The following is a 21609-nucleotide window of genomic DNA, read 5'->3' as shown; positions in this document are numbered from 1 at the left end:
AGGGTGAAACGCTGGCTGTGGTTTCTTCCTGGAGCTCTAGGAGAAAACAGAGTTAATAAGACACATGCACTTCTACATATACTACCAAGTATATAAAGACTAACAATATTTTCCACATCTCAAGGACGATTTGAACCAGTTGATTCAGGGAAACTTTCACGGGAGAGTACATCAGCTAGTTTGTTAGAAACTCCTGAGATGTGTTGGATGTTGAAATCAAAATCTTGGAGAGCTAAACTCCACCGAATAAGTTTTTTGTTATTTCCCGTGGCGGTATGAAGCCACTGTAGTGTAGCATGGTCAGTTTGCAGGTGGAAAAGCCGTCCCCAAACGTATGGGCATAGCTTTTCCAGAGCGTAGACAATGGCGTAACATTGCTTTTTCACTGACTGACCAGTTTCCCTCTCAGACAGCTTCTTGCTGAGAAACACTACAGGATGGAATTCTTGATCTGGTCCTTCCTGCATTAAAACTGCTCCCACACCACGTTCAGACACATCTGTGGTTACTAGGAACAGTTGTCAAAGTCTGGGGCCCTTAGCACAGTGTTGCCTTAAGCTGGTTAAAGGCCTTCTGATACTCTTCGGTGCACTGAACAGCATTTGGCTGTTTCTTTTTGGTTAGGTCTGTCAGTGGGGCGGCGATTTGGCTATATTGGGGTACAAATCGTCTGTAATATCCAGCCAAGCCTAAGAAGGATTGGACCTGTTTCTTTGACTTTGGGACAGGCCACTTTTGGATAGCATCCATTCTGGCCTGTAGGGGGTTGATAGTTCCTTGACCCACCTAGTGTCCAAGGTAAGTCACTCTGTTTGGGCCTATTTGACACTTCTTAGCATTAACAGTTAGTCCTGCCTCCCTTATGCACTCGAAGACTTTTTGTAGATGTTCCAGGAGATCTGCCAAGGAATCCAAAAATATGGCCACATCATCAAGGTAGGCGACTGCATATTCTCCTAATCCCGCTAGGAGACCATCTACAAGTCTTTGGAAGGTGGTGGGTGTATTCTGCAGCCCGAAAGGGAGTACATTAAATTCATACAGCCCGACATGTGTGGTGAAGGCTGATCTTTCCTTGGCGGTTTCATCTAGCGGTACCTGCCAGTACCCCTTGGTTAAGTCCAAGGTAGATATGAACTGGGCCCGTCTCAGTTTCTCCAATAGTTCATCTGTGCGTGGCATTGGATAGTTGTCTGGGCAAGTTACAACATTTAGCTTATGGTAGTCCATGCAAAAATGTATCTCCCCATCTGGTTTGGGAACTAGAACCACTGGAGATGCTCATGCACTGCCAGAGGGGCGGATTACCCCCATCTGTAGCATATCCTGGATCTCCCATTCTATAGCAGTTTTAGCTTGAGGAGACACCCGGTAAGGTTGGCCTTTAATTGGGTGAGCATTACCTGTGTCAATGGAGTGGTATGCCCGTTCAGTGGTATGCCTGGGGTGGCTGAGAACGTCAGCACATAGCTAGTGCACAACTCCTTGATCTGCTGTTGCTGCATACGCCCAAGGGTCATGGAGAGGTTCACCTCTTCCACGCCACCAGCACTTTTCCCATCGTAGTAGACACCTTCAGGCCACTCAGCGTCGTCTCCTCCCTGGGCTGTAAACTGACAAACCTTTAATTCTCTGGAATAAAAGGGCTTTAGAGAATTAATATGGTACACCTTAGGCTTTCAGTTGGAGGTGGGAAATGCTATAAGATAATTAACAGCTCCCAGGCGCTCTTGGACCGTGAATGGTCCTTCCCATGACGCTTCCATTTTATGGCCCTGGAGCGCCTTTAAGACCATGACCTGGTCCCCTACTTTGAAGGAACGCTCTCTGGCATGTTTATCATACCAGGCTTTTTGCTCTTTTTGAGCATCCTGTAAGTTTTCTTTAGCAAGGGCTAAAGAGGTTCAGAGAGTGTTTTGTAGGTTGGTTACAAAGTCCAGAATGTTAGTTCCTGGAGAAGGTGTAAACCCCTCCCATTGCTGCTTCATCAACTGTAATGGCCCCTTAATCTCGCAGCCATATACAAGTTCAAATGGGGAAAACCCTAACTGGGATGTGGTACAGCTCTGTAGGCAAAGAACAACTGCTGCAACACTAGGTCCCAATCATTGGAGTGCTCATTTACAAATTTACGTATCGTGGCCCCCAAAGTTCTGTTAAATTTCTCCACCAGGCTATTTCTTTGATGATGGTAAGGGGTGGCAACCAAAGTGATTCACCCCATGAGCTTCCCAAAGGCTTTCCATAGTTGCTGCCAGAAAATTAGTTCCTGCATTGGTGAGGATGTCGGAGGGCCAACCTACCCTGGCAAAAATGTCTGCTAGTGCCTGGCACACACTTTTAGCCCTGGTGTTGCTTAGAGCTACTGCTTCCGGCCATTGGGTGGCAAAATCCATGAAAGTCAGTATGTACTGCTTTCCTCTGGGTGCCTTTTTCAGAAAAGGACCCAGAATATCCACAGCTACTCGCTGAAATGGAACTTCAATGATGGGGAGTGGCTGGAGAGGGGCTTTGACCTGGTCTTGGGGTTTTCCCACTCTTTGGAATACCTCACAAGACCAGACATAGGTAGAAACATCCTTGACCATTCCCTCCCAGTGGAATTACCTCCCCAAATGGTCTTTGGTCCTGTTCACCCCAGCATGGCCACTAGGATGATCGTGGGCTAAGCTCAAGAGCTTGACCCGGTACTTAGTTGGAACTACCAACTGTCTCGGAGGATGCCAGTCTTCCTTGTGTCCACCAGAAAGAGTTTCCTTGTATAAAAGTCCTCTTTCTACAACAAACCTGGATCGATTAGAAGAGCTGAGAGGTGGTGGGTTGCTCCATGCAGCCATCCAAGCTCGCTGGAGGCTTTCATCTGCTTCCTGTTTGGTCTGGAACTGTTCCCTTGATGCTGGAGACATCAGTTCCTCATTGGATTGTGGACCTGGGCTTGGTCCCTCTGGAAGCGATGTAGGGGATGGGGCTGTTTCCATTGACTGTGAATCGCTCTCAGCTGGTGCACTATGTTGGGGTTCAGGCTCTGGCTGAGCCTCTTGTGTAGGGTTATCGGCTACTGCTGGTTCAGGTTCATTGGGGCCCTTTGGTGTTGGTTGTTCCGCCAGTTCCGGTTCTGGGACTGGCTCCACTACTGCTGTTGCAGACGTTGGCATGGGGTCCGGGTCCATCACCTCTGACCGGGTCCTGGTTGAAGTTTCCGGAAAAGAGCTAGGCGTGTCAGCTTCCTTATCCTGGCTGTGGGTGACCATTCCCACCCTCTTGGCTAGCTTCAAATGATTGGCCAAGTCTTCCCCCAATAGCCTGGGGATGGGATAATCATCATAGACTGCAAAAGTCCATGTTCCTGACCAGCCCTTGTACTGGACAGGCAACTTGGCTGTAGGCAAATTGAAAGAGTTGGACTTGAAGGGTTGAATTGTTACTTGGATCTCTGGGTCAATTAAATTGGGGTCCACTAAGGAAGCATGGATAGCTGACACTTGTGCTCCGGGGTCCCTCCACGCGGTGACCTTCTTCCCGCCCACACTCACAGTTTCCCTCCACTCTGAGGGTATCTGGGAGGTATCTGGGCCTGAGGAACTCTGGTGTGATTCCGGTGCTATGAACTGTAATCTGTTGGGGTTCTTGGGGCAGTTGGCCTTTACATGCCCCTGCTCATTACATTTAAAACATTGTCCAGCTGACGGGTCACTGGGGCGAGGTGGGTTGCTGGAGAACGGTGACAGGATGATAAGGTGTCTGGAGTATTCCTTGGTGTGTAGTTGGGGCTTTGGGCTGCCCCCCGGTAATAGGGTGTGGTCTGAGGGTGTTCCTTCTGGTATCCGCTTCAACTGTGACCAGGCTTCTTCCTCTCTCCTCCCTCTACCCATTTTGTTCCGGCTTTCCCCTGCCTCTCTGGCGGTCTGGGACTGCTCATATCGATCAGCATAGAAACAAGACTTTCTGCTGAGTCCATTTCTTTATCCCATAAGCACTGTTTTATTTCCTCCTTGGACATATTCAGGAATTGCTCCTGAGCTATCAAATCACACATTCCGTCAAAGCTAGTGACACCCCTTCCTTGGACCCATTTATCTAACAGATCCTTCATCTGGTTTAGATAAGCCACATTACTTAGTCCAGGCCCTCTCTTAAGGGTTCGAAATTTTACTCTGTACATTTCAGATGTAATTTGAAATTGCTTTAAAACCAAATCCTTGAATTTATTATAGTCAGAAGCCTCATCAATAGGCATCTTATTGAATATGTCCGGAGCTCTTCCAGTCAATTTTGCGACCAATGTCATCATCTTGTGAGCTTCAGGAATTTTATGGAGAGTGCACAGTCTCTCAAAGGTGAGAAAATATTCAGCAATATCACTGAATTCATCATACTGTGGACATAGTCTCTCCCATTTGTGGATTGTTGGGGAAGGATTGTTAGGGTTATCCAGTAGATTCCGCTCAGCCTTTGCCTTCTCCATCTCCAGTGCATGCTTCCTCTCTTTTTCCTTCTCCGCCTCAGCATGCTTCCTCTCTTTTTCCTTTCCCTCCATTTCTTTTTCCTTTGCCTCCATAGCTGTCCTGTGGGCAGCCTCTTTGGCTGTTTCCTTGATTTCTCTCATCTTTGCCTCTCTGTTTTTAACTAACTTTACACCCGAGAGTTAGAAATAAAATAAACAAACAAACAAAACTTGGCTTGTCAAAAAAAATAGGTTGTGCTGTAACGGATACTGATGTTCTCTGATAGTATTCTCAACCTACAGAAAAATCCTTTGTCTCCAGACAAATAGGCAGAAAACCCCTCTATTTGCTCTTAGGTAAAACAAACAAACAAACAAACTTCAGGTCTGTGAAGACTGGTGAATTTCCCTGCAGGAGGTTAACTACCCTGCCTTTAGGTAGAGAAACTCCAGCTCACAAAAGCAAGCTCCCTTTTTTTATGCTTGTTGCTTTGTCCCCTTTTACAAAACCTTTTAAAATCTTTTAAAATCCTTCTGTGCTTCTGGTTCAAAAAAAAATCTCAAAATGATCTCAAAATGATTTCAAGTTAATCCCGCTTCTCTGCCACCATGTCAAGGTTCCTTCCCCACTCTGAACTCTCGGGTACAGATGTGGGGACCTGCATAAAAGATCCCCTAAGCTTATTCTTACCAGCTTAGGTTAAACACTGCCACCACCAAAGTGTTACACAAAGAATAGGAGAAGTGCCCACTTGGAAATGTCTCCCCCCAAAAAAAATCCCCTCAAGCCCTACACCCCCTTTCCTGGGGAAGGCTTGATAAAAATCCTCACCAATTTGCATTGCTGAACACAGACCCAAACGCTTGGATCTTAAGAACAGTGAAAGAGCAATCAGGTTCTTAAAAGAAGAATTTTAATTAAAGAAAAAGTAAACGAATCACCTCTGTAAAATCAGGATGGTAAATACCTTACAGGGTAATCAGATTAAAAACATAGAGAATCCCTCTAGGCAAAATCTTAAGTTACAAACAGACACAAAAACAGGAATATACATTCCATTCAGCACAACTTATTTTATCAGCCATTTAAATAAAACAGAATCTAACACATATCTAACTAGATTGCTTACTGACTTTTTACAGTAGTTCTGACTTGCATTTTTACTCTGGTCCTGGCAAAAGCATCACACAGACAGACAGACCCTTTGTCCGTCCCGTCCTCCCCCACCAGCTTTGAAAGTATTTTGTCTCCTCATTGGTCATTTTGGTCAGGTGCCAGCGAGGTTATTGTAGCTTCTTAACCCTTTACAGGTGAAAGGGTTTTTCCTCTGGCCAGGAGGGATTTAAAGGTGTTTACCCTTCCCTTTATATTTATGACAGGTATGTAATTGCTTTTTAAGCCAATGTAGCTTTACCAGAAATAAACTTTACCAGGAATAAAACATCTCTAAATCGTATCTTAACCAATGGCCAAGAGAAGATATATAGTAAACAAAATTAGAAAAAAATTAGGACCCTAGGATCAAATGGTCAGTGTTCATAGTGTTTGTACATCAAAATCTGTAACTGACAATAAGAATACTTGTGATTTCAAGGGAAATTTTGTATATCCTATCAGTCAGCCAAATATTCACTTGCTGAATATTGAAAATGTATATTTTCCCAATTTTTGATAACCTATGCCAATCATGCAGTTTCAAACCCAACAGACATCTTCTGTGATGGCTAGATTTAACAGTCAGAAACAGATGCATCCAGAAACCAATGTTCTTCTTGCCTTCACTGCCATCCATCATACTCATTTCAAGGAAGATATGCATCCCACAAGGTTTAGTTATGAAATTGCTTCTGTAGATTGCAATTTTTTTTAACATGACTGTTGAATCTTTGAACAGCCCTATTCATTTATCTGTCAGCATTGAAGACAAAAGCTTCTGAAGCAGCATTCATGTAATTAGCAAAGTTGTATAATTAAAGAATTAGTCCCCCCCGCTCTCAAGCTTTTGTGCTTTTCAAGCAAACATTATGATTTTTTTAAAATGTAGCATATTTTAAATATTTATCCAAATTACTCTTTAAAAACCAGTGATCCTTTCATTCAGATTAGGTGCCACATTCCATTACAAGTATTAACCACATAGGTTCAGACAATGGAATATGGGCTCCAAACTGCCAAAATCACTTTTGGAAATGACACTTAGGCTCCTAAGTCAGTGAGGCATGGAAATGCTGAGCACAGCAATAGCTAGGCCATAAGGTGTAGTACTTTCACAACAGTAACAATATTATTGACTTTGATGGGAGTTTTGTCTCTAGGCAGATTAGAATCAGATCTGGGAAAAAGAGAATGTTTGTGAAAACCGAATGGAAGGCAAACTGTTTATACCTTAGGTCATCAGTATTTAATATACGTGCTACCGTATTGTTTGCCACACTTTATGATTTTATTGTTTTAATATACAGAACTGAATATTCAAAAGTGAAATGATGTGTCTGTCTTTTTGCACTACAGGATCGTCCCTAACAGTGAACTACGTTAAAGTCACAGTGGAAGAAAACCTACAGATGACCATATATCTACTTGAAACTAATAGAAATAATCCTTGAGTGTAAATAAACAAGAGGTTCTCTTCCCACTATTCTCTTCCTCTTAAACAAACAAACAAACGAAGAAAAACCTACAAACTTTGTCTTGAAGTTGAAGGGTCGAGAGACATGTATGAATGAAGTCTGAACATAATACCTTCATTGTATTGAACAGCAGCCCCTGAAGGGGATATTATTTTTTTTTAGTTTCTGTGCTGTGTTTTGGGGAATTTACCATGGGGCGATAACTTGGCAACCTGCCTTTGTGTCGGACAATATTGATTACAAAGGAACTCCAAAACATCAAACATCTTTCACAATTAATGTCTGATTCCAGGATGCATAACTAAGATCAGAGTTTGGAAAGGAAATTTAGGTTTGGGCAATAAAACTTTAGAGCCCTGTACCTGTTAGACTAGGTTCTATCAAGCACAAATAGGAAACTATATTTTACACAATGTTAAAGGGACTCTAAGCATCACGTGGGAATAGAGTAACCTTTTTTTGTTTAAATGGAATAATAATTCACACGTTATCTTTCATGAATATGTTAACAAATTTTTAACAACTGCCAAATCCTTTTTATAATGGCATGTTTAAATCAGCAGGGTATAAAAACCTATTACTATAGATGTCATCCTCTTAGTGAAAGGTCACAGTTCATCCCCAGTGTACTACTTGCCCTTATAAATGCATTAAAGGCTTTAAGTTATACTGCTACCCTGATACCCTGCAATGAATTTGCTTATGAACGTTTAATAGGGAGAGTGAGCGGGGAAACGAAGAGAGGGACAACATGAGACAGTATCTACTTCATGATGTAAGTCAGATGTGTCATAACATCTGACTACAACTTTCTTCTGAATTATATGAAGTTCATGTTCCTCAATGGAGACATTCCTTTATATGCATAATGACACATTCGCCCAGCATCTCCTTCCTCTGCAGCATGCAGCATGGGTCACTTGCAAGTTTCAACTAGTGTAAATGGTGAATGGTAGATTCTTTATAACTTGAGGTCTTAAATCATGATTTGAGGACTTCAGCCAAAGTTTAGGGGTGTATTGCAGGAGTGGGTGGTTGAGGTTCTGTGGCCTGAAATGTGTAGGAGGTCAGATTAGATGATCACACTGGTTCCCTTCTGACCTTAAAGTCTGAGATACTCAAATCAGAATGTGGCTAAAGTTAAAGAAATTGGTTGCATTCAGTGCTTGCAAATAAACTCTACTTTGATAAATATAAAACTTGAAAGGCATGATTCTCATTTAGATTAAGAGCAATTTACAATTATAATCAATTATGCTGTGAGCATAATTACACCCCTTTATTGATCTCTTTACACTGCCTGAGTGGTGTAAAGGATTGGGGGAAAGCCAATGGTTTGGAGAAATGCATGGTTTGACAGAGACATTCCTTAGGGGAGGAATTACTAAAGGATTTCCTAGTAAAGAGGAGAGAATAGACATTGATAAAGTACAGATAGGAATTGAAGAGAAACGGACAAACAAAAAAGAGTCCCATTCAATTACTTCACATGTAGGCAGATAACTAAATCTTGACAAATGTTATGATTGCATGCATACAAATGCAAGAAGTATAAATACGAAGAACTTGAGCATCTTGTATTAAATGAGGATATTGATATAATAGGCATCACAGAAACTTGGTGGAATTGTGATAATCAATGATAATATCAGGGTTCAAAATATAAAGGAAGACAGAGTAGGTTGTCTTGGAGGGGAGTGGCACTATATGTGAAAGAAAGCATAGAGTCAAATATAGCAAAAATCTTATATCAATCAAACTGTAGCATAAAATCTCTATGGATAGAAATTTCATGCTTGAATAATAAGAGTATTGCAGTAGGAATATTCTACCGACCACCTGACCAGGATGGTGATGGTGACTGTGAAATATTCAGGAAAATTAGAGAAGCTGCAAACTCTGAAAATTCAGTAATAATTTCAACTATCCCCATATTGACTGGGTACGTCACTTCAGGAGAGGATGTAGAGATAAAATTTCTAGACACCATGAATGATTGCTTCTTGGAGCAGTTAGTCCTGGATCCCACGAGAGGAGAGGCAATTCTTGACTTAATCCTAAGTGATGTACAAGATCTGGTCCAAGAGGTGAATATAGCTGAACGACTTGGTAATAGTGAGCATAGTGTAATTAAATTTAACATCCTTGGGGGCAGGGGGGAATACAAAAAACAACCCCACCACAGTAGCATGTAACTTAAAAAAAAGGAATTACACAAACATGAGGAAGCTAGTTAAATAGAAATTAAAAGGTACAGTGCCAGAAGTGAAACCCCTGCAAGCTTCATGGAAACCTTTAAAACACATAATTGAGGCTCAAATTAATGTAAGCCCCCAAATAAAAATAAAATAAAATAAAAAAAAGTGGACCAAAAAAAAAAAAAAGCCGCCAGGGCTAAGCAAAAGAGTAAAAGGGTGGTTAGAGACAAAAAGGCATCCTTTAAAAACTGGAAGTAAAATCCTACTGAGGAAAATAGAAAGGAGTATAAACTGGAAAGTCAAGTGTAAACGCATAGACCAAAAAAGAATTTGAAGAGCAACTAGCAAATGCCATAACAGCAAATATATTTAAGTACATCAGAAGCATGAAGCCTGCCAAATAATCACTGGGGCCACAAGGTGCTAAAGAAGCAGTCAAGGAAGATGATGCAGTTGCAAAGCTAAATGAGTTCTTTGTATTAGTCTTAAAGCAGAGGATGTGAGGGAAATTCCCACAGCCAAGCTATTCTTCTGAGGTGACAAATCTGAGCAACTGTTCCAGATTGAGGTGTGAATAGAGGAAGTTTGGGAACAAACTGATACATTAAAGAGTAATAAGTCACCAGGACCAGATGGTATTCACCCAAGAGTTCTGAAAGAACTCAGATATGAAATTGCAGAAATACTAACTATGGTATCTACCCATCACTTAAATCAGCCTCTATACCAGGTGACTGGAGGACAGCTTATGTAATGGATGGGGGATTGAATGGATGGGGGAGGCAACCTAGTGACAGATGATGTGGAAAAAGCTGAAGTACTCAATGCTTTTTTTGCCTGGGTCTTCACAGACAACGTCAGCTCCCACACTGCTGTCCTGGGCAACACAGTATGGAGAGGAGGTGAGCAGCCTTCAGTGGTGAAAGAACAGGTTAAGGCCTATTTAGAAAAGCTAGACATGCACAAGTCCATGGGGCCCAATCTAATGCATCTGAGGGTGCTGAGGGAATTGGCTGATGTGATTGCAGAGCCATTGGCCATTATCTTTGAAAACTCATGGTGATTGGGGGAGGTTCCTGACTATTGGAAAAAGGCAAGTATGGTGCCCATCTTTAAAAATGGGAAGAAGGAGAACCCGGGGAACTACAGACTGGTCAGCCTCACCTCAGTCCCTGGAAAAATCATGGAGCAGGTCCTCAAGGAAAGCATTTTGAAGCACTTGGAGGAGAGGAAGGTGATCAGGAACAATCAGCATGGATTCACAAACGGCAAGTCATGCCTGACCAACCTCATTGCCTTCTATGATGAGATAACTAACTCTGTGGATATGGGGAAAGTGGTAGACATGATATATCTTGACTTTAGCAAAGCTTTTAATACGGTCTCCCATAGTATTCTTGCCAGCAAGTTAAAAAAGTATGGATTGAATGAATGGACTATAAGGTGGATAGAAAGCTGGCTAGATTGTCGGAATCAACAGGTAGTGATCAACAGCTTGATGTTTAGTTGGCAGCTGGTATCAAGCGGAGTGCCCCAGGGGTCAGTCCTGGGGGTGGTTTGGTTCAACATCTTTATTAGTGAACTGGATGATGGGATGAATTGCACCCTCAGCAAGTTTGTGGATGACACTAAGATGGGGGGAGAGGTAGATATGCTGGAGGGTAGGGATAGGGTCCAGAGTAACCTATACAAATTGGAGGATTGGGCCAAAAGAAATCTGATGAGGTTCAACAGGGACAGGTGCGGAGTCCTGCACTTAGGACGGAAGAATCCCATGCACCGCTACAGACTAGGGACCAAATGGCTCGGCAGCAGTTCTGCAGAAAAGGACCTGGGTTTTACAGTGGATGAGAAGCTGGATATGAGTCAGCAGTGTTGCCTTGTTGCCCAAGAAGGCCAACGGGATATTGGGCTGTATTAGTAGGAGCATTGCCATTGAGAGAAGTGATTATTCCCCTCTATTCAGCACTGGTGAAACCACATGTGGAGTATCGTGTCCAGTTTTGGTCCCCCACTACAGAAAGGATGTGGACAAATTGGAGCGAGTCCAGCGGAGGGCAATGAAAATGATTAGGGGACTGGGGCACATGACTTTCGCGGAGGGGCTGGGGGAACTAGGGTTACTTAGTCTGCAGAAGAGAAGAGTGAGGGGGGATTTGATAGCAGACATCCCTTATCCTGAGCCCAAGTAGAGGGCTTGGAAAGAGTTGCCCCAGGATGCAGAGGGTGGCAGGTGTATCAAGATCAGTGGAACTGGAGTCAGAGGACCAATTTTCCCTGGAGAGACTGTTATTGGGGGAATCACCAATGAAACAGAGAATGTGCAATATTATGCTGGAAGACACATGGACAGAGGAGTGCACAGGTTTTAATAAAGTTTCACTTATTCAATTTAAACTGCATTCAGCTTCACACTTTGTGAATGAAACATGGTGGCAGCAACTAAGCTGTGAGTTCTCTGCTGTACAGCAGCTAGCTGGAACTAATGTGCCCCATTATCACAGAGCAGGGCTCCTGCTGAAGTTGTATCAAATGCCTAGAAACTTGAACAATGCAATGCAAGCAGAAACACCATTTTGTCTTCCTTGGACGTATCTGTTAGTGGCACCTACTGGAAGTTTAAGCAAAGGCAGAACTGTACCCCCTTTCCTCCCCTTCCTTGCCATGCCACTAAAGCCAATCAACAGAGATGGAAATTTTCAGTCTTTACCAATTCCAAAAGGCAGTCAGCCATGTATAACTCAGAGTATTCCAGAAAGCACAATGAAGATCTGATACCAACCAGCTACTTACAATAACCCAAATGAACTATAGTACCAGAAACCAAAATTATCCTCAGTAGGATGGCTGGGTGGGAAGCTCAGTTTGATCTATTTGATAGTAGAGACAGCAATGCCAAGTTCTTCACTTGGTGGCCTCTATATATGGCAAGTAAATGGAGAGGGGAAGAGCTAATCAGCAGGCTGGCAGGGTGCAGGGTCCCAAGTCAAAGTAGAAACCCTCGCCGACATCTCCAGCCAATCAGCTGCATGATGGATTGATAATTCTCCCCATTCCTCCCCCGGTCCTTTCTGGGAACTACCAAAGCACACAGTAAGTCATATGCCTGCATTGTATTCTTCCTCTCTTGCAATGAACTTAAGGCACAAGCTGCAAGGAATATTTGTCAATTTGTCATTATTATGAATAAGTATTCTGGACTTGTGTTAACAAGAAAAGTAGGTCAGCTTTACATCTTTTATTTACATTTCAGAAGTTAGTCCATTAGTCCTTTATAAAAATCATGTAGGATTACATGAAATATAAATGTCGGTCACCATGGCAAAAGGCCAACTTTGCAAGGCTGAATAAGATGGAGTCAAAATATTCACTTTTAGAAGCTGCCACAGAGTGTGTTGTCCCCTTCAGGGCAGGCTCAGCTGCATTGCATCCCTGCTTCATGATCTAGTTCTTTACGGACTGGCATTCTGGGAGCTGTTGCTGCCAGAAAGATCATTCAGTGGCAGGTTGAAAGCAAGGAAACAACCTTTCTGTTTTTAGAGCTCAGAGTAGGAATGAGGTAAGACCTGCACGGGCATTTAGGAAGTGGGCCAGGAGGAGCTCTGGAGATGGGCCTGTAAGAGGCAGCACACCCAGGGAAAGATAATTTGTTCCTTGGCAAATGTTGTGTAGAAGTGTCAGGGTGGGAACTCAGTGCTACCTTCCTGTTTCAACGCCCATGACTGGGTTGAAGGAGCCTCCCTTCATTCTGCTGCAACAAGGGGAAAGACCTGGGTGGTTCCTGGAGAAACAACTATTCAGTTTTTTTACCCCTGGGAAGGAAAAGAAATGTAAAATCCTGCATTGGGGCAGAGGGTCAAAAAATGTCATTTGGGCATTTCTTACACCAGAAGTAGCAGCTTCTGCTTTGACCAGAGAGCCAAATTATCCTGCCATCTGAGAGAGACTGTAGACCAGTGGTTCCCAAACTTGTTCCGCCGCTAGTGCTGGGAAAGCCCCTGGCAGGCCAAGCCGGTTTGTTTACCCGCCGCGTCCGCAGGTTCGGCTGATCGCAGCTCCCAGTGGCCACGGTTCGCTGCTCCAGGCCAATGGGAGCTGCTGGAAGTGGCGCGGGCTGAGGGACATACTGGCTGCCACTTCCAGCAGCTCCCATTGGCCTGGAGCAATGAACTGCAGCCACTGGGAGCCGCAATCAGCTGAACCTGCGGAAGCAGCAGGTAAACAAACCTGCCCGGCCCTCCAGGGGCTTTCCCTGCACAAGTGGTGGAACAAGTTTGGGAACCACTGCTGTAGACCAATGTTGGACATATGAGGCATAGATAACTTGATGCTGGACTTTTGTAAGCAGACTGTCACAGGTGATGGTTGGCTAAGGATATTCGTAATGGATGAGCCTTCCATTTGAAAAATCACTGTTTCTAATCTGGACCAAGTTGGGAGGGGCACAGGCAGGGGGCTCAGAGGGTGCTCGGGGCCAGGGAAGGACACAGGCAGGGGGCTCAGTGTTTTGTTTTGTTTTTTGTTGGGTTCCACCCACTGATATAAGATTCAAATATGCTGCACTCTTCCCAAACAGTATTTAAAAAAAAACAAAAACAAAAAACTCTCTACTTTCCTCCAGGTTTTAATTGGGCAGAAAATTCAAATCCTCAATACTTACATGGGTTTTAGATATTCTGAAACATGTTATTCCTATCTCTGGCAATTTTTTAAAAGCCAGCTTTAACTGTCTGATTAAAGAAGCACTGATAAATCCTCAGCCTCATGGAGGAAAGGATACCCTTTTAATACTAGTTTTATTTATGAAGAATTCAAGTAACATTGTAGCCCAATAGTGCACCAAAAGCTTGTGCTTTTAACAGGATCAGCTGAATTTTCATATTCATTTAACTGTTATATAATGAAGAGTTTTTTACTTTAATGTTTACAGTTGGTGCATAGATAAATCATGAATAGGGATTCTAATTCTTTGCTACATTCATGTGAGTTCCATTACAGCCACACTGCAGGCAGTGATGCACTTCAAGGACTGTGCTGATGCTGATGTTATAAACCAAAAGAACAAAGTTTAAGTGGTCTGAAAATGTCAGCAGAATCCTGAAAGTAAATTATGACCTTGCTATTGACTCCTGAGAACCTTTAGTTACATTTCATGTGTTTCACATAATGCAAGTGTAACGTTATTCAGGTGACATAAACAAAAGCTACTGCAGCTGACCAAATTCATGAACCAAAAGTGAATACTGGCTATTTATTTATCTGTAGTTGTGAAGTTATTTATAGAAGTTAAAGTCATCTTCAGGAAAGCAACAATATGCAGAAAACTGATATGAGAAATATTAGTATCGCTGTGCTTAGTGGAATTAGACTTTTTCTATTAAAATTTATTATACCTAGCTCTAAGAGGCAGGACAACAAACAGCAGGTTATTTCTTCTTACTGTAAAATTGGAACTCTTGGGCTACTAGTGATGTATATCGAGGCCCAAAGACTCTTTTATATATTAGTGCTCATAGTAGTGTCTGTTCCTGGCACACTCCTCCATTGAATTAAGGTCCTAATCAAACTGATCAATTTGATAATTTGTCTACTGTGATGATGTATACTAACCCTACACTGGGCCAGAAAGGGTTCATGAGGGCCTGTGGGCTCAGACAGCTTTACCCCGATACACCTGCAGTAGGTATAAAGCCTGGCAGGTGGAGTTAAAAGGGAAAAACCTGGCTCAGTTTGGGGCTGACCAGGAAAGAGAGCAGGTCTGGCTCTCACTCAGGGAGAAAAGCCTGGCTGGAGTCAGGAAGCTGAACTGGATTGCTGGCAGACAGAGCCTCCCTGAAGGAAGGTACATTGAAACAGGGGGCCCAAGGCAGTTGGCAAAGAATGTGCCAGGACGTGCCCACCCAGGGTTCCCTGTGACGGTGGAGGGGCCTTCAGGGAGCAGGAAGATTCCTGAAGGGCAAGGACAATGGACTGTCCTGCTAAGGGATAGGGAAAACTCTCCCGCAGGAGATCTAGCTGGGTGGCAAAAGGTGCTAAGAAGCTCTGCCATGAGCCTGTGGAAGAGGCTGAGAGAAACAGGAGCTGTTACACTGCAAGCCTGGGAAGAGACTGTGAGAAAGGTCCAAGACAGGGCAAGACAGAAAGCAGTCCAGGGACAGGGTGACCATGTGTCCAGTTTTTGACTGGAACACCTAGTCGAAAAGGAACCCTGGCGGCTCTGATCAGCACTGCTAACTGGGCTGCTAAAACTCCGGTCAGTGGTGCTGCGGGGGCTAAGGCAGGCTAGTTCCCACCTGTCCTGACTCTGCGCTGTGCCCTGGAAGTCCTGCACTTAGGACGGAAGAATCCCATGCACCGCTACAGACTAGGGACCAAATGGCTCGGCAGCAGTTCTGCAGAAAAGGACCTGGGTTTTACAGTGGATGAGAAGCTGGATATGAGTCAGCAGTGTTGCCTTGTTGCCCAAGAAGGCCAACGGGATATTGGCCGCGGGGCTCCACACGCTGCCCATGCCCCGAGCACCAGCTCTGCACTCCCATTGGGTGGGAATAGCAGCCAATAGGAGCTGCAGGGGAGGTGCCTGCAGACAAGAGCAGTTCACAGAGCCACCTGCCATGCCTTCACCTAGGAGCCAGACCTGTTGGCTACTTCTAGGGTGCAGCACAGTCTGTAGTGCCAGCACAGGAAGGAAATCTCCCTTAGCCCCCTCCGATGCACCGCTGACTGGGAGCTTCCGGAGGTAAGCCTGCGCCCCAACCCTGAGTCCTGGCCCCCTGCCTCAGCCCTGAGCCCCCCCAAACCCAGAGCCCCCTCCTGCACCCCAAACCCAGCCCCACCCCAGAGCCTGCACCCCCAGACAGAGCCCTTACCCCCCGAAACCCAATCCCCTGCCCCAGCCCTGAGCCCCCCCAAACCCAGAGCACCTTATGAACCCCAAACCCAGCCCCACCCATAGCCTGCACCCCCAGATGGAGCCCTCACCCCCTCCTGCACCCCATCCCCTGTCCCAGCCCAGAGCCGCCTCCCACACCCTGAATCTCTCAGCCCCACCCCCCAGCCTGGAGCCCCCTCCTACACCCCAAACCTCACATCCCTGGCCCCACCCCAGAGCCCACACCCCGAGACGGAGCCCTCACCCCCTCCCATACCTCAACCCCCTGCCCCAGCCGGGATCTGCCTCCTGCACCCTGAACCCCTCATTTGTCCCCACCCCAGAGCCCACACCCCCAGTTAGAGCCCTTACTCCCTCCTGCACCCCAATCTTCTTCCTCTTCTTGGAATATTCCATTGCCATTCAGTACCCCTCCCTTCCTGCAGCTCCTCCAACCTTTGAGATATGATTGCAGGCCTAGAAGTTAACACTATTGTTGTAACTTGGGACCCAACCAGTGCTCTGGGCAACAGTGCTTAATAGGAGGTTGCTGGACCAAACCATGTAGGTCACCTCTCTGCTGCTGCTCATCTTCCCTCCAGAAGGTGATAACAGCAGTGCCAGTTAATCTTAAAGATTTATTCAGTTACAGAAGATTGAAACTGTTCTCCAATATGGGGAGAGGGACAATATGTGGAAGTCAGCTGCAGGCAGGGAGGGAGCCTCTAGGAAACTTGGAACATTGTTAGAGAAATAATGGGACTGTCAGATGCCTTGGTTGCTTCTTGTCAAACCAAATTTCAAAGACCTAAAGCAGGATCAGCATTTTAAAAAGAACTCATCAACCTCTTTTAGCATCCTTATCAGAAATAGCCACTTCTTCCACTGCTAAAAGTGGCTTACGATGAGCACACCATTATACTGCAGATTTATTAAGTGATAGACATTGCCTGTGATTTTTAGAGGACATATTAATTCTCTATGGATGAAATCAATAGCTCCCTCACACACTAGGAACATCCTACCAAGACCATGAAGTTTTTGTTAAGTTTGCTGCTGCTGAAGCCAGGTAAGAACAATGGATAAAACAGAAAACATACACTTTGAAATAGAGACCATATTCTGGCTAGCATTTGATAAGTGTTGACAGCATGCACAAAAAAAAAATTAAAAATTAAAAAGGAAGAAAAATATAGCACAGCTGTTCTCATTTATCGGGGCAAATGACACACAGGACTGGAAATATTTATTGCACATTTTTGCAGATGTTTTTAAAATCACTGAAGTGATTACAGTAATGACACCCTTAATTAGTAGTCAATCAGAATATTGTCATGCTTTGGTCACGAAGCACCTGTACTCTGCCTACGAGACACAAAGCAGCAAGCCAGCCACCTTATCCTTCACCTCCTCCCATTCTGATCACAGTTTCTCCTCCTCTGGTACAATTTCCTTCCAGAGTGAATTCAAAAGGCCCATATTCTCTATGTATTTATGTCCCTCTTGAAGACCCACTTTTACATTGCCACTTCTGAGAAATCTAGCAACTTCATACCCCTTCCTTGTAACTTTATATAGTGTAACCTTTAATCTGTTTGTCTGTAGATTGTATGTTCCTTTAAACAAGGATTGTTCCTTATTCCCATTTGGAAAATACTTGATATATCTTGAGCTCTGCCAGAAGCATATAACAAATGCTTAGCATCAGATAACACATTTGGAAAGCACATTTATTCCAGATACTGCAGCACAGCATGGATAGTAAATGTTCATGTTGCCTAGCAATGAGCACCCCAGCATGTGTTCAGCCTGTCACTCATGATGCCTGTTCCGAATAAATGTGAGCACTCCTAGCAATAGGCTACTAGAGTCCTAGGTGCAGGCACAGTTATGTTAGCCACCGCTCAGGAGCTCTCCTAATCCTCCCCAGAAGTAGCTAATGTGAGTGTGCTCATAATGTCACTCCTATTGTCACTGCTACTAACAGTGAAAGTGATCTCCTAGTGAATTGTTATGGGCGGGACACCATAAATTATGAGACCCAGACATACAGCATTGTAAGTGCACCACTGTGTATATCAACACTTACACAACTTGTCCTGTTGATTTAGATACTGTTACACCAGTATTTATGGTACACTGTATGCTAAGTATAGCATAGGCCATAGATAATATTATTTAAGGCAAACATGTAAAGCTTTTAGTGTCACCCCAGTTTTCTGTCTTTCTGTATGCCTTGTAATATATATCTAGCCTCACCTTTCCAATTTTCATTTAAATTTCGACTTAAACTACTGGTTAATTTAGGGGTATTGTCATTTTTCTAACAAACATGAGTTTCCTGATGTAAACACTGATAAATATTTAAATTTTGCAACAACTTTTGCAAATCCACAATATCAAAACAAAATAGAAAATTTTGACAAAACTAATATCTTAAGGAAAATTCTTAAGGAAATCTAGGACACATTCTCAGTATTTCTACAGAAGCAGCATTCACACAATCTACCACTGCTAACTCAACACACATGCTTAGGTTGGTCAAGAGGCATGCTGTGCACAATCCAAGTGGAAGAAAATGCATTTTTAAATTTTATTTTTAAAAAATTACATCAAGTATGAAACTGAAAGTAACTACAACATTTTTGTATGGTCTTGAGCAGAAAAGGGAAGCCTGAGAAAAGATAATGTCTTTGGAATAGGTTATTGAATGTTAGAAACTCTCGGATACACTGAGACTCAAGAACATTTCTGCACTTGTAAGAAGGAAGATTAAAACCTTTTGTACGCTACACAGACAACTGGAGGCAAATTCTCCTGCCGTGAAGACACACATGTAGAGGAGAGAATGGCAGCAGGATGTCTTGTCAGTCATTACGGAGGAGAGCAGAGAAGTGGATACTGTGAGATTTGAACTTCTGGAATGAAACACTAGGAAATGGCAAAACACTACTGCATGATACTGAAGGGCAAATGCAATTTATTTTAAATTTACATAATCACTGCTTCAGGTTTGAAAATCACCAATGTTGAAAGCTATTAAATGCAATAGAAATAAAGAGAGGCTACATTGCCTGTCTACTGACATAGGGTCCACACAAGCAAAATTATCATTGACTTTAATGCCGGTGTTTAAACAATGATTCCAGCATCAGGCCCTTGGGTGTGACAAAGGAAGTTCTACTCAGCATCTATATGGATGCACAGGGAATGCTATGAACTTTCATATCTATAACATTGGTTAAATATGAACAATAGTTACTCTCTATATCTAAGCTTTGTGGCCTGAAAGCTTAGAGAGAAATGAGCTCTCTATTGTCATCTGATGCTGAAATGGAAGAAGAGTTGTCCAAAGCTGATTAAGAACAGAATATGAGCAGGGGCTTTTCTGGCATCTGCTAAAAAGCAAGGAGAATTGACTAGGTCAGGCCTCATTTGCATTTTATTTATGTGACAGTTTGGGGTTTTTTTGGTTAAAATAGTTCAATTTTGAGTTTGGAGGCAATAAGAGACAAGACAATGACATTCAGTTCACCCTGACCAAGACTACTGCCAGGCACAATTTGCTAAGGGAGCCTGGACAGACCTAAAAGGAGTGGGGGAAGATTCTTATCTTCTGGAGGTGAGAATTCTGTAAATGGATACACTTATCGGGGATCGATGCTGCGGCGATCAATCTACCGGGGTCAATTTAGTTCTCCCATCAACTCCGGTACTCCACCGGCCCGAGAAGCATAAGGTAAGTCGACGGGTGAGTTTCTCCTGTTGACCCAGCACACTGTAGACACCACAATAAGTCGACCTAAGCTACGTTGACTCCAGCTACGTTATTCACGTAGTTGGAGTTGTGTAACTTAGGTCGACTTAGCCTCCTAGTGTAGACCAGGCCTTAAGTTATCTCTAAAAAGCTGAGCTGAGACTGCTGCAATAGAGCGGATGGCACAGAGCTAAAGGTGATTTAGGAGGAATGAACAGCACAGAGCACAGTCGAGGCAGCTTGGGCTGAAGCCACAAAGAGAGCAACATTTTCATAAAGGACCCTATCCAGCAATTAAAGCTGAAATCACTTGGGGCATGTGGTAGAGTCCCTAGAGTAGCCCAGGTATCACTGGCCTGCCAGCATCTTTGGACTTCTCCATCCCAGGACAGTTAACTGTGAGCGGGCAGCTGGGGAGCAGGAAAGTGGTTACAATGCAACAGTCTCTCACAATGGCCAGCGAGGTTGAGGTTGGGACAATTGTTAAGGTCCCTTGAGAGGTGGGAATCTTACCTCATAGAATTTGTTGATTTATTAATTGCTTTCCCCAAGTTTATTTCTGTTGCCCCCCTCCTCTTTCCATCTCTTATAAAGTTGGCTTTGTTTCAAACCCCTGGTCTTAATGCTTCTGAGTGGGGAAGTGTTACCCATCAGGGCACCCAGAGTGGTAGATATGATTTCCCAGACTTCTGGATGGAGGCTTGAGTTAGTGTTAGTTAAGCCTTTAAAGAAACCCCTGGAATATTGAATCCTAGGCCTTCTTGCCATCATCAGCACCTGGCCAAAGGGTTCAGGATATACGATTATTAATATTTTTTTTTTTAGAAAAAAGTAGAATTTACGCAAAAACTATGAATGTCCCCAGCCACCCCTATGTATCAATCTGCTAACTAACAATTTTTTGGTCACAAATGATGGCTTTGTTCCTGCTGTCATGGCAAAACTTAAATTGACATCAGTAGGAACAGACCCTATGTCAGTTGAATGGATTTCCTGCTGTGAAGTAGCAGTAAAACAACAAATTTCATCAAGGGCCCAATTGTGACTCATAAGGGGAAGAGAGGTTCATAAGGGATGTATGTAAAGGATGGGTGTTGTCTGTGTACTGCTGGCACTTTAGCTCATGTCATCTCACTGGGTCTCCCAAGGGCTTCATGTAAATGTGAGACCTTGTTCTAGCAAGGGAGAAGGGGCATTACTCCTCCTTCAGTTTCCACTTCAGAATCTCATGTGGTAGATATTCATCCTTGCCTTTCTGTGGCCCTCATTGTTCTGTCCTGGTTTCCTCTTTGTATCCTTTATTTCTAGGTGACCTCCTCCATTATCACAGTTTCATCTGTTTAGCCCTGTATCTCTGTCTCTAACATAATCTAGATGTCCTACCACCATCTCATATACAATGTGTCCAAATTTGAATTTCTCATAATTCCCTTCCAGTCCCCTCCATTGTCAGTTACTGGTTTGTGGTACTTAGAAATTTTATAGAACACCACTCACCATAATATGTAGACCCTTTTGACAACTTTACTAGCCTCCCTGTTAGCCAGACATGCATCTCAGGTGTCATCCTTGTTTTTCTACCCCCTACCTCACTAATTTTTTACTTGTTCTATAATTGTGGCTCTGTTCCTACTCCTTTGGAAGTCGATGGCAAAACTTCAGTTGACATCAGTAGGAGCAAACACTACTTATTCCATAACATCACCAA

The sequence above is a fragment of the Eretmochelys imbricata genome, chromosome 3 (assembly GCF_965152235.1).
Source record: "Eretmochelys imbricata isolate rEreImb1 chromosome 3, rEreImb1.hap1, whole genome shotgun sequence".
Taxonomy (NCBI): Eukaryota; Metazoa; Chordata; order Testudines; family Cheloniidae; genus Eretmochelys; species Eretmochelys imbricata.
This window is presented reverse-complemented; position numbering follows the sequence as displayed.